The 14987-nt window shown below is 43.5% G+C and overlaps 1 long non-coding RNA gene across 1 annotated transcript in view; it reads right to left on the bottom strand.

Annotated features, from left to right (window-relative positions):
- LOC138951001 (uncharacterized) overlaps positions 1–9014 on the bottom strand; it is a 72865-nt gene extending 63851 nt beyond the window's left edge. Inside the window, exon 1 of the long non-coding RNA XR_011450916.1 lies at positions 8934–9014. This is a non-coding gene — a long non-coding RNA (uncharacterized lncRNA). The remainder of the gene's footprint in view (positions 1–8933) is intronic.
- Positions 9015–14987: the final 5973 nt, after the last annotated feature.

Here is a 14987-nt window from a genome sequence, read left to right as displayed (position 1 = left end):
AAAGGCCTTGAGATCAAATCACAGTTTTTCGCACCTGTGGAAGGCATTCTTTTTCCCCCTCATCACCATTTTGTATGTAAACGTACAAAATACTCACTGACTCAGCCTGAGGTAAGCTTAGCAGCTATACAAACTGGCAGTGGCAACTTAGTATGCATGTTTGTTGTTTCTTATCTTACCCACACGTCAGATTGAAAATGGAAAACTTTTGCATACACTATCGCAACATGTAGCCTATGCATCACGAATCGGAATATAGTTATGCTTCATAGTAAGTTAGATTCCGTGGACAGATCAACGGCACTTATTCAAGTTTTTGACTTTAATCAACTGAAAAGTTAAGCGTATCTGAAGAGAGAGCACTTACTAAGTTACTGTTAGTGTTACAACTTACAGGGCGGAAAACCGGTCTTGGGAATGAACAACACATCGCATCATTGCAAAGAGTAAATAACGAAAGAAATAAAACTTACCTAGCTACAAGTTCCTCGTGTGCACCTTCCACACTCGTTTTCCGTACACACGACAAGGTTTTCGATGCTTCAGTGCTCCACAGTCGCACCTTCAGGATGGAAATCTCGCTCAAATCGCACATGTTTCAAGTTGCTGAGAAGCTAGCACGACGCGTTGTTTACTCGAAAAAATGCTACGCATGCGCACTGTCGCAATGGCCGCGGAACTGTTTAGTGGTGTATTGCAGGGTTTCTCCGGCAAAAACAAACACGTTGCGTAAAGCGATATTACTACATTTAGGCAAACTGTCGAACTCACGGGATCAAACTGAACGCACTGCATTTTTACACCTAGACAATACGACAGTTCTGTGAAAGTAAAGGACAATTCTCTGAAATTCGGATCACTTCAATATCCATCGTTCAGTAAAAACGACCATCCGAGTTGTCGAGAAGAAGTTCTGAAACACGTCACGTTCCAAATCAAAAGACGACATTCTATTCTCTTACGTCACTAATCTGGTTTACGGTACCATTCGGCGGCTTTGCCACGAGTATGCCATAGTCTTAGTTGGCCGAGACCTTGATGATCCCAAAGAAGACTCCTTAGCAGCTACGGAAGTGCCTGTCTTGTTTATTTTGAAAAATGATGCATGAAACTGTCCAAAACAAAACGCAATAAATTCGTTATCGTTAGATGTGGCTGTGATGTCCACATTTATCAGTCACAATGTCTCAAAAGGTAGAAACATATCAGATCTCGGCTTTTCAGATCTCAGGGCTGAGGTGCACGAAGCAATAGTGGGTGACAACCAATGGGAGATCTGCCCAAGTCGGTCCGCTCCCTCCCGGTCGGGGTGCACGAAGCTTTTTTCCCACTCCCAGGGTTGCGTACCGAATGGGAGGCTCCCGTTTGGACCTGCTAGCTACCAGCCCCACTCAGAGAAGTTGGCACCCCAAAAAAATGGCGACCGCCTTATTCGAAATGACATTTTCGGATATTTTACAATTAAACAACGCCCGAACGAAAAGGTAGAATGGTGCCTTCCGTTCGATTTCAAGTCACGCTTTTCACATTTCCAAGCAAGATAACCACTGAGAGTGCAGAAACGCCGCTGTTCGACTTTGAAATCACGAGTCGCAGACGACCTTTGCTTTCACAGTACAGTCATAGCAGGTGAGGCAGTGTTACTCATTTCGATCAGCTTGTTTTCGTATTTTTTGTGCATTACGATCATGTAGAATTATTTGAATCAAAGCAGGAATGACTTCAGCATGCACATGCGTTGATTTTGTCGAAAGCTGTACAGTAGAAAGCTAGATTCTTTCTGTTGAGTCTGTTTGTATGACTGAATCAGTTTTCGTCTTCAAAATCTTACCACTTCTGTGATTTTCATTGTTTGTTTAGCTCATCGGCAGGAACATCTTCAGGCAAAATATCAATCTGTTGAATGATAACGTTAAGATAAGGGATGTTCAAACATGTATCTGCTTGCAAACACAAGCGCAAGGCCAGATCTATCTGCTTCATTGACTGCCAGATTTTCATTGAATCTTCAAACTGACTCGTTTGCAGACTCTCAAATTAGATCCAGTGTTTGTATTCTTAGATTCATGATTGACCATTCAGGCTGTTTACGATGATGACGTTGTGTTTGTTTATGCTGATGCAATCTGCAGATCAAAGGGGACTGACCACAGGCTGACCCAGTGATCAATACAACTTGTGTTTACCACTCAACATTTCCTTCCACCTATAACTCAAGGGCAAAAATAAAGGTACATGTATGCTTGTGGATTCATTATGCAATTCATGTCTGTGAAGATCAAGATAGTTGTGAGCTTTAACTGATTATGCTTATTAATATCAGCACCATCCTCACCCCATAACACTCTCATGTCCAACTAGCACTGTAACCAACCTTCAACCCTGCCCCCACCCCCCTATCCTTGCCCCCTCTCTGCATAATTATGTTCAATTTATCATGACCTTGTTATCACTCCAGCGTCTGACCATGGAGTCTACAGGCCATAGTCTCAGATGTGATGGGATCAAGAGGATGCCACAATGATTAAGGTAACTGCAAATACTCAAACAGATCTAAATGCAGAAGGTGATCCACAAACATGTTTGCTTAAACATTACAAGGTTACACCCAGAACAGCTGGCCTTAGTTGCTTATTAACTGTAAGCAACAAAGACCCTCACCCCCTCCCCTCTTCCACCTGCAACATATATTTTCATATCCATATCATACTTTTCCATTGCCTCTTATGTTGTATAACTGTTGATATTTAACAGTAACAAGTTTTTGTTTCCAATCAATGGCTCTGCATTTACCCTGTACACACACACACACACACACACACACACACACACACACACACACACACACACACACACACACACACACACATACACACACACGCACACACAAATATATTCACAATCTCTCTCTCCCTGTTTTAAATTCAGTCATTTGAATCACTAACATTTAAATGACAATGCTGACTAATGTCAAACCTTCCCCGGTTCCCCAACTAGCCTTCTCACATTCCCCCCCCCCCCCCACCCACCCCACCCCGTCCACCCCCCCCCCCCAACTCATTATATCACGAACACCACACTAATAAAATCATATATACTGTTGCTGCTGCTAAAAATTGTTGTGACTTGTTCTTCCTCTGTGTGTATGTTTTGTGTTTCCACAGAATGCAGTTCTTCCATGCGCCTCAACGTCTATAGATTTATGGAGTCTACAACATTGTCTGAGATGTGATTTGAGCCACAGCATGTCAGAATGATCAAGGTAACTTTTTAAACACATATCAAACTGAAGAATTCCAACACACAGTTTCAGTGGTTTTTTTTAATGCATAAAACATTGCAACAGTCAGGGGCTTTCTCCCAATGAAGATTGTGAGGTTTTCTTTGCAAGTTGTTTCGCTATGCAGAGTGTGATGTTTTTGTTTGTTTGCTGTACTAAATGAAGATGCACAGATAAACGAAAGTCTTGCATGTAGAGGAAGGAATATGCTTTTGGTTTTTGACAAGACAAATTTTTACTCATTAGAGCTTAAGTATAAATTCCTTACATTTTGAACCAAAATGTCAGACATCACAGATCTCTCAAATTAAAAACAAAAACAAGTCGCGTAAAGCGAAAATACAATATTTAGTCAAGTAGCTGTCGAACTCACAGAATGAAACTGAACGCAACGCAACGCAGCAAGACCGTATACTCGTAGCATCGTCACTCCACCGCCCGTGGCAAAAGCAGTGCCCGTGGAATTGACAAGAAGAGCGGGGTATTCGTTGCGCTGAGAAGGATAGCACGCTTTTCTGTACCTCTCTTCGTTTTAACTTTCTGAGCGTGTTTTTAATCCAAACATATCATATGTATATATTTTTGTAATCAGGAACCGACAAGGAATAAGATGAAAGTGTTTTTAAATTGATTTCGAAAAAAAAAAATTGATAATAATTTTTATATATTTAATTTTCAGAGCTTGTTTTTAATCCGAATATAACATATTTATATGTTTTTGAAATCAGCAAATGATGGAAAATAAGATAAACGTAAATTTGGATCGTTTTATAAATTTTTATTTTTTTTACAATTTTCAGATTTTTAATGACCAAAGTAATTAATTAATTTTTAAGCCACCAAGCTGAAATGCAATACCGAAGTCCGGGCTTTGTCGAAGATTACTTGACCAAAATTTCAACCAATTTGGTTGAAAAATGAGGGCGTGACAGTGCCGCCTCAACTTTCACGAAAAGCCGGATATGACGTCATCAAAGACATTTATCAAAAAAATGAAAAAAACGTTCGGGGATATCATACCCAGAAACTCTCATGTCAAATTTCATAAAGATCGGTCCAGTAGTTTAGTCTGAATCGCTCTACACACACACACATACACACACACACACACACAGACACCACGACCTTCGTCTCGATTCCCCCTCTATGTTAAAACATTTAGTCAAAACTTGACTAAATGTAAAAATGAGGGCATCATTCTGACTTGAACATATACCACACATTTGATAGCCTGGTTATGTTCTGTGTATAGTGAAAACATTTCGCTTAATGAATTTCACATGTTGACACCAGTGCCTAGTAGGAAATGAATCGCACATCCTCCAATCTCCACCAAAAGAAGTCAGACGTATGTGCCCATGTTAAAATAAAGTTTTATTTTTTCCATGTAAAAACCTGGACAAACATGACAATGTGGTGTCTGATATACTGGGTAATATGATGAGGAACGTACCTTTAAAGGCCCAGTCCTTATTGTGAAAGCAGTTCTGCTCAGCTGGAATTTGGTGGATTTGAGTTTTTTTTACAAGTTTTTTGCAAGTGAATTCGCAAAAAAATAAAAAAATAACAATGTGTTGTGCACACAAAGCATTCACTGATTCAGGCTGTTGAATTTTGTCATGTGTCTTGGGAAAGGGGAAGTCTTATTCTACGTAAAAGCATCGCCAGGTTTGGGTTGAGCCAAATCGTTTGCATGGAAAGGACTGTGCCTTTTAAGGACGCATGGATTTTTCATCTATTCAATTGCAGGATAACAACACAACACCGAATAGTTTCTAAGCTATTATTTCTTTTCCTTTCTCGAGTCCCACGAAGTTCCCAATGCTAGGGCATACTTTTGTATAGAAGCTGTTCGTGGAAATGTCATGTAAGGTTTTACACTGGCGAACATGAATTTTTCAGACTGGTTAAAATGAAAGAAGTATGCATTCTTGTGTTTTGTTTCTGCAAGCGGTATCATTTTCCTAATGTTATCTGATTTTGATCTCTTACGGTTTTTACCGCCAAGATATGTACAATGGGCTAATTAAACATATACGCCAGCACACATTGCAGAACAGGATATGAACAAGGTATGTCACACGCTTTCCTTCTTTGCCACTACTAAAGCAAACGTGTGCAAGATTGTATATAGCTATTCTGATGGACACGTGGGGGAATTCGGGGGCTGTGATTGGATGGTCTCACACATCCCTTTTCCGATCATCAAAGCATAACGATACAAAAGTTGGCCATTTTTGCCGATATCCAAACGATATCGGCAATAACAAAGACGCGTGGTTCCGGTTTCTTCCACGTGTATAAAGTACACGCATACCTCGCCAGGTTTGTTTCTGTCACTCTGTGACTAGTCGACAGACGATGCCATTTGCTTTGTGTGTGTTTTTGTTGTTGCTTACTGTACATGACATAGGCCCTACATTACGTGTAAAATCCAGTTCTTTAACAGGCAACAAACCTTGCAAATTTCCAGAAGCTGCAATCTGAAGCGACCTATCTCGGATTCTAGCAGACGATCTCTCCAATGTTTAACACAAAATCAGCAAACTCTTCTGTCACATAGAACGTCCATTGTATAGTGCAATGTTGAAATGAAGTTACCGGTCTGAAACATTTCGTCGTTTCTTCTGAGACAATCCTTGTTCTCTTATCATCTACAGATTTACCGCTGTCTTCACCACGCGAATTCCCAACAGAAGTCAGACTTTCGAACATACAATCTACGTAGGCAAGCATGATACGTCATGACGTCATATGATTCCTAACATATTGACGTAATGCTAAGCATCCGGTTATCTCGAGTTGTCTCCGTAATACATGTCCGGGTTTTTTTCAATGTTCGGTTATTTCCGTGGCTTCATGCGGAAAGGGAACCGTCGTCTGCAATCAACGACATGGACCATTCTGGTACTTGTCGCTGACAAAAACATGATTCTAACACAGAATTTAATGTCAGAATAGCTATATAAACGCTATTGTGTTTTCAGCGTAGCAATAGGGTCCGATATTTAGACTCGAACAAGTATAATGCGACTCGTCTTCGACTCGTCGGCATTATACTTGTCTCGTCTAAATATCGGGCCCTATTGCTACGCTGAAAACACAATAGCTGTTAATGTTACACGCTTTGGAGCATGTGCAAAAACGGATTCAAACTCGAAATCGTCCCTCCAAAAGCCCCAAAATGCACACACGACTTTTATTTCTCCTGCTGTTATCGTTTCTTCTCTTTACAAATTCTTCAACGCTCAGAATACTGAAAACGGCATCCCAGACGACAGTACTGTTTCCATACGCGAATTTAGCTGCCCTTGGAAAGTGGCTCGCTCAGGAGGCCTGTTAGTCTGACACTATAAGGACAGAGTTGTGAACATAGATGACAAAGATCCCGGAAAGAACAAACATTTCGCGGATGCAGACACAGAAAGACGTCATGAAGATTGCGATGCTTCAAAAGATGACTGTGACGTCATTCACATATTCCGAGACGTCATTTATAGTTGTTCGGTCACTTTCGTCAAAAAGTAGATCTCTCCACAATGGCTGCTCCTGTGTTTAGGTTTATCAAGCGTGAGTACGCAAAACGTGTTTGTTCTCTCCTCTGTTGAAGCTGTGAGACATAATCGCCATTACGAGCTAGTCGTGTGACAGAGAGTTTTCTTGCACACTCGACTGCTGCTGTTTCACTCCGGCTAAAGCCGTCGTGAAACATCTACACTCTCGTGTGCAAGAAAACTCTCTGTCACACGACTAGCTCGTAATAGCGGGTAATGTAGCGCTGTTTAAATTCAGAAATCAGACTAATTTGCCTTCTTTGGCATTATGCATTAGAAAATTCCTCTTTATTTTTTGCAATGCTGACTGTAATTCTGTGTGTGTGTGTGTGTGTGTGTGTGTGTGTGTGTGTGTGTGTGTGTGTGTGTGTGTGTGTGTGTGTGTGTGTGTGTGTGTGTGTGTGTGTGTGTGTGTGTGTCTGTCTGTGTGTGTGTTTAGAGCGATTCAGCCGACTAAACTACTGGACCGATCTTTATGAAATTTGACATGAGAGTTCCTGGGTATGATATCCTCACAAATTTTTTCATTTTTTTTATAAATGTCTTTGATGACGTCATATCCGGCTTTTCGTGAAAGTTGAGGCGGCACTGTCACGCCCTCATTTTTCAACCAAATTGGTTGAAATTTTGGTCAAGTAATCTTCGACGAAGCCCGGACTTCGGTATTGCATTTCAGCTTGGTGGCTTAAAAATTAATTAATGACTTTGGTCATTAAAAATCTGAAAATTGTAAAAAAAAACCATTTTTTATAAAACGATCCAAATTTACGTTCATCTTATTCTCCATCATTTGCTGATTCCAAAAACATATAAATATGTTATATTTGGATTAACAACAAGCTCTGAAAATTAAATATATAAAAATTATTATCAATTTTTTTTTTCGAAATCAATTTAAAAACACTTTCATCTTATTCCTTGTCGGTTCCTGATTCCAAAAACATATAGATATGATATGTTTGGATTAAAAACACGCTCAGAAAGTTAAAACGAAGAGAGGTACAGAAAAGCGTGCTATCCTCAGCGCAACGAATACCCCGCTCTTCTTGTCAATTTCACTGGCACTGCCTTTGCCACGGGCGGTGGAGTGACGATGCAACGAGTATACGGTCTTGCTCCGTTGCGTTGCGTTCAGTTTCATTCTGTGAGTTCGACAGCTACTTGACTAAATGTTGTATTTTCGCCTTGCGCGACCTTTGAATCTAGATCTGCCGTGCACAAACGTTCAACACAAGCAAATTCCCAAGGCAAGAATAAACTCTCATACTTTGTCTAGCGACAAGAATTAGTTCCCCTTTCAAATTTCTTTTCACTCAGTTTCTTCAACAACAGACTGCAACCCGACGGTCAGTTTTCAACAATATTTCATTTTATAAACAGATCACACGCAACCAAATGCACACATCTCATCAATTTAAAGAACATAAATTGGTTCCATACACTATTTTCCCCACAAAACTGAACTTCATACAGTTTTTAAAGTTGGAACACGGGTGCAAAAGTTCGTCTGCTAATCCCATTTGACGAAAAAACATTATCCTAAGCGATACAAAAACATAAACAGAACACACAATATCTGCCTTTACCGCCACAGCAGAATAACAGCATATCTGTGTACTTGTCACTTGATTTTAGTCCAAAACAGGGAAACTGACAAGAAGTGTTAACAGAATGGAATGATTTGCACGGAACTATATAACCAGGCATTAATCGATCGCCTGCGCATGTTGACTGGTTGAGTGAATTGGATTCGATCAAACTTTCGCAAAAAAACTCCTCTCTTCTTTGAATAACTGAAGAAAGGAGGAATAAAGAGGTTACACACCTCGTTTCAGTGATTATTAAAAATAATGGTCTCAGTTCGCGGTCATGAAAAAGCTCGCTGAAGCTCGCATTTTTCATGATCCGCTAACTTCGACCATTATTTTTAATAATCACTGAGACTCGGCATGTAGCCGCTACATCTTCTGCACTGTTCACTAGATAAGGAGATGGTGTTAAATGCACAACACCTTGCCGGTATATTTACAGCAAATAAACGAATATTTTATGTTCGCCGTGATTAGCCTACTTGTAAAGCGGGTGACGTGTGTACTGACCAGTTGAGCGTGACGCGCGGTGTCCAGACACACAGTGGCCACGTTGCCAGACCAGTAGGTGTTACTGTTACTGTCGTAGTCCCAGCGCTCCCAGTCATATTGCCATGTGTACACCTCTAGTTTGCAGCGGCCACCCTGGCGTTGTAGACTGCAGTATTTTGTCTGCATGTTATCTAACTGCACACACACATGACAAATGCATTGCATATAATGATATCATAAATGAATTAATGAAACATGTAAATAATCCCATACACTTGTATAATTTACCTAGACAATTGATACATTACGAAACACTTCAGTTACAGCTTGGTAAATATGTACATGATTGTTTTCTGAAGAAGAAACAATGATTCTTCTTTTTGTTCTGTTGTTTGGTTTGTGCCGTATAATCCTTAAGGTTTTGTGGCAATAAAAGACTATTCTATTCTATTCACACACACACACACACACACACACACACACACACACACACACACACACACACACACACACACACACACACACACACACACACACACAATGAATAACGAGGCAATGACAAGATTACATATTATGCAGCAGAAGAGACAAGTATTGGTTGACACCGAAACATGACAACATATTGACGGGACCAGAGCTACACGACTAAAAGTAGAGGTGGGGGAAGGGGGAGGAGAGAAAGTTTGAAGGTGGAGGGGGGAGGGGGGCAAGCAGCGTTCACACAGAGCACAGTACCTTGTCTTCACCTGGCGCTGAGTTTGTCAGGATGTTCAGCCAGCCTTTCTTGATGACCTCTGGTTCCTCTGACAACTGTTAACAGTGAACACGACCGTTACGATTCCCGACAGTTGACAGCAAGCATGCTGTGGTTCGTGATGTCGTGTGTTTATTTTGTCCTTGCAAGATCTGTCAACGTCACGTTTTGTACTTCTCTGCACTAAATGGGTATTAGAGTCATTGATAGCACAACCTACATTACCACCATCGTTTTCGTTCCTACCAAGAGCTTTGCCTTATCATCTTCATCATTGTCATCGCCGCTGTCATCCTCCTCCAGGCTCCTCCTCCTCCTCCTCCTTCTCCTCCTCCTCATCATCATCATCCTCATCATCATCATCATCATCATCATCATCATCGTCGTCGTCATCATCCTCATCCTCATCATCCTCATCATCATTATCACCGTCATTATCATCGTCGTCGTCATCGTCGTTATCATTATCATCGTCTAAGGCTTTGCTGTCAACGTCGTCAGCTAAAGCTCTAACAGCAGAGAGAGAGAGAGAGAGAGAGAGAGAGAGAGAGAGAGAGAGAGAGAGAGAGACAGAGAGAGTGAGGGGGAGAGAGTGAGAAAGAAAGAGAGAGTGAGAGAGAGAGGGGAGAGAGAGAAAGAGAGAGAGAGAGAGAGAGAGAGAGAGAGAGAGAGAGAAAAAGAGAGAGAGAACTCAGAACTCAGAACTTTATTACATAAGGATAAAGGTTTTAGGCTTAGCCTAATCTTCCAACCTGTTTTTGGACCAAGAGCTTTGCCTTATCATCTTCATCAGTGTCATCGCCGCTGTCCTCCTCCTCCTCCTCCTCCTCTTTCTCCTCATCATCATCATGTGCTGCCCACTGAAAGTGTCACACTATATATTCAATTTGTCACGATTAGGTGACAGGGATCAAGAAAAGGTCACTCGGTGGGGTGCCCTCTCTTGATCCAGTGCGACAGTGTTTTCCGACACCGGATGCAGATTCTGCTGACAGCGCCAAACAAGCACGAGATTTCTGTTTTTGCACGCATTTCACGGAGTGGTTTTTGCTGTCGGGGCAGAATTGTCGATATTTTGAACTTGTTAGGTGACAAGGTTAGTCACGTGTTATTCTCAAGGTTGTCTGTCTGAGACACGGTAACGGCGCACTTGACACCCAGCAGCAGGAGAGTAAGGATCGAATACAGGGGTCTCTAGAGTATGATGGTTTTCACCGAATAGAGTATTCGGCACTCTAGAGGATCTTCAACAAGTTATCACCTTCTCACCGCCACATGTTTCGCTGAGGACGAGTCGTCAACTTTCCTTTCGTCGTGCGATGGTCTTCGCATAAGTATTCGACAAGGGGTTTCTGGATGTTGTTGTCACTGTTGACGAACAGAGGCCATTCCAGGGAGGAAGCGGGTTTTGCTTCCATGAGAGTGCTACATTCATAGGCTGTTTGAGGTAATAAATCATTATTTAACGCTGTTGACGAGTCTGTGTTTGTGGAATGAAATACTCTCTGTTGTTCTCTCCAGGTTAGCGCATAATTTGCTCTCTGTGACGCTAAAATACTAATCTGTATATGGTTTTTGCAGATAGGGAGAGAAAGACGAAAAGACGGCTGTTTTGTTGTTGTGAAAAGTCCATTAATTTTGTGCAGGCCCACGTGCTCGATGAGATATGTAAAGATGACATGTTTAAAGGTGGAGGGTGAGGGGTAGCTGACATGTTTAGTGCACCGATGCTTTCTGTTTGCAGCCTTCATTTTCCTAACTTCTGTTCGGCTGCCTTTTGGGGGACCACGCTAACCAGCAAACCGGCTAACCAGCAAACCGGCTAACCAGCTAACCAGCGAACCGGCTAACCAGCTAACCAGCGACTGGGTGCGGCGCCTGATGCCTCCACAGTTCCCTGCTTCGTCACCACACTAACCAGCACTTCATTCGACGGAGCAGTTGTGTTACTAATTACAGGACGTCCACCCAGTGACGAAAGAAAGCTAAGTGCACCATGTCTTATGCACCCCGTTGACCACCGTTGTCTTTTACGTTATCTGTGATTATACTCGAGTAGGGACGACGTGGGGTGTGTGACACCTGCATGAACTAGCACTTTTGGAGCAGAACAGTCGTATTTTCTTATCTTTACACGGGATCAGCGTGTTACTATAATTTTCTATTCTAACTGGCATTTTGTCAGTGACCATTGGTTTTTTACGTTTTGTGAACGTAAAAAGAACATATTTTGAGTGAAGTCTCGAGGGAGGTGGCGAGTTTTTTACATAAACAGGCGTCTGAAACTTATACTTTTGTTGTCTCTATTAAATTGTATGACTGCGAGAGTGGATCGTGGTGTGGTTAGTTAGTTAGTAGTAACTAACCGTTTCATAATCACCTTAAGTGATATATTGAAACGTGACACATGGGGGCCAAGCCGGGATTTACTCAGTTAATTTCCAACTGATAAAGACCCACCAATTAAGGATAACTAAGAGCAGATAATCTCGTCAGTGCTCGACTTATTTTCTGCTTGGTGCTACCCTTTTTTGTATAGTTTTGATCATATACCACACCTTAAGCGATTCACATCTTGCAGGAAATGTAAATTGTAATTTGTGAGCTATTGTATGCGCTAACTGTGATTACTTCCCTTTCCTTTGTTTGTGAATCTTTGTTGTTGTACGTTCAGAGTTTTCCGTTGCAGAGAGCTGAGCGGGGTTAGCGGATTTGTTATTCGTTTTACTCAGTGTTCTCTACATTGTTGTTTCGCATTCTGTAACAGATTACATTTCTACCGTCTTGTTTTACTTGGATTTTTCTCCATATTTTGACTTTGTTGGAATTTGGGGGGGAAGGGTCCGAGGACTTCTGTCCTAACCAAGGCTGTGGGAAACATTCTGTTTCACCGCAAAAAGCAGCCGATAAATTAGGCCACGGTTGTGGGAAACACTTTGTTTTACCGCAAAAAGCAGCCATAAAGTAGGCTACGCGTTTTGTTCTACACCGTTTGGATTTTTCTTCTGCGTTTTCCTGTTGCTGGATTTTTGTATCCATTGGTTCATCACCGCGTGTTCTAGCTATAGCTGCGTTAGACTTACTTTTGTGATAAAGCTTTTCCAAACTAACCATGGCTGCAAGGGGATCTCCTACGAAGAGATTAACTTTTGAGACTCCTGGTAGTGAGGAACAGACAGAGCGAGATGCACGCGTTAGAGCGCGTAGTTTGGTTAAACGCAAGGAGTTAGAACGTAAGGAAGACATAGAGCGACAGACGAGAAAAGAAGAGCTTGACAGACAAGAACGACAGGCTGAACGAGACAGACAGGACAAGAAGGACGAACGTGACAGACAGGAACGACAAGACGAACGTGACAGACAAGAACGGAAAGAGAAAGACGAGCTTGACAGACAGGAACGACAGGCCGAACGTGACAGACAGGACAAACAGGCCGAACGCGATCACCAGCTAGAACTAGCTAGGCTACAGGCCGAGAAGGGTACGCTTACTCAGGCTAGCGCGCCGACGTTTGTTGCTGACCGTACGAGACTGCCGACGTTCGACGATGACAAAGACGAGCTCGACGACTTTTTACGCCGGTTTGAGCGTATTGCATCTGACCAGAAGTGGGAAGAGGCCACGTGGGCTAGCCGCCTCAGCACTTGCTTAAAAGGACGCGCATTGCAACTCTACAACGCTTTGGATGACGAGGAGGCGAGGAACTATCAGGCACTAAAGAAGGCGTTACTCCAGCGCTTCAACCTGACTGCTGAAGCCTACCGACGACGTCTGCGGAACAGCAAGAGACTGAGTGGCGAGCTGAGTCATCAGTTTGTGGCACGTCTTAATCTTTACCTGCGGCGCTGGGTGGAGATGGCCGAGAAGAACTGGACCGTCGACGACCTTGCCGACCTCATTGTCATGGAACAACTGATGTCCAGCCTGCGACCTGAGGTGGTGACCTTCGTGCAGGAGCACCAGCCTAAGACTACTCAGGAGGCAGCCGACTGGATCAGAGTACACGAGGACGCCCAGGCGATCTCCGGCAAATCTTCAGGCTCACGGCCGGGAAAATCAGGAAATTCAGGTTCTTCAGGACCCAAGGACGGGAAGGACGATCAGGGACACAAGGGATCAAGTTCCAGAACTGACATCCAGTGTTTCTACTGTAACAAGCGGGGCCACGTGAAGAAGGACTGCCATAAGCGACAGGCTGACCAGAAGGGCGTACATTTTGTTGGCAGTGAGGAGTTCAGGGACGTCACGAGCTCATGCACAATTCCACAACTCTGCGTTCCGTGCTCCAGGAAACATTTCCAGCCCCACTGCAACGTCTACGTCAACGGAGTGAAGGGCGAAGGTCTGCGGGACACCGGGGCAGACATGATAGTGGTTCGGGCGAGTCTAGTTCCAGCTATGGCCTACACAGGAGACAGCATCAGGGTGAGAATGGCCGAGGCTTCTCACGCTTACGACCTGAACACAGCGGTGATCAAGGTCGTAACACCGTTGTTCACGGGGACCATTGTGGCCGTCGTCATGGACGATCCTCCATGCGACCTGCTCATTGGGAACCGTGTCCAGTTTGTGGACGGCGTCACCAGGGAGGTTCCCGTTTATCGGTCTCCCGACGTCATTTCAGTTCTCACGCGGGCACAGGCGGAGCAAGAGGGCAAACCTCTCAAACCCCTACCTGCCTCACGAGCTGCCCTGGGGAACGTGACCCCCGCGCTTCCCGCGAAGGCTCAGGATTCTGACCCGACATTAGCTACTCCTCGGGAGCACGCGAAGTCGGGGAAGGTGAAGCTGAGCGGGAAGCATGGGAGGTCAAAGTTCCTCAGGGAGAAGAAGTTGCTCTACCGTGAGTTTAGCAACAAAGAAGGTGCTTTCAAACAGGTTGTCGTGCCTCGCGAGTTTCGCGAGGGTGTCATGGCAACGGCACACGATTCGATTCTGGGAGGTCATCTTGGCACCAAGAAGACCACGGACCGTGTGTGGCGCCACTTCTATTGGCCAGGCATCTGCACGGATGTCCGACGTTTCTGTGCGTCTTGTGATAAGTGCCAGAAGATGGTTGCCAAAGGAAGGGTGAGGAAGGTCCCCTTAGAGAAGATGCCGCTCATCGACGAACCCTTTCGTCGGGTGGCAGTTGACATCATCGGGCCCATCTTGCCTGCGTCTGAGGACGGAAATAGATACATTCTGACCATGGTGGACTACGCCACTCGATACCCAGAGGCGATTCCTCTGAAATCGATCGAAGCTACGCGAGTAGCTGAAGCACTGGTTACCATGTGGTCACGGCTGGGAATTCCATCAGAGGTTCTCACCGACA

The sequence above is a fragment of the Littorina saxatilis genome, linkage group LG16 (genome assembly GCF_037325665.1).
Source record: "Littorina saxatilis isolate snail1 linkage group LG16, US_GU_Lsax_2.0, whole genome shotgun sequence".
NCBI classification, from domain to species: Eukaryota; Metazoa; Mollusca; class Gastropoda; order Littorinimorpha; family Littorinidae; genus Littorina; species Littorina saxatilis.
This window is presented reverse-complemented; position numbering and strand designations above follow the sequence as displayed.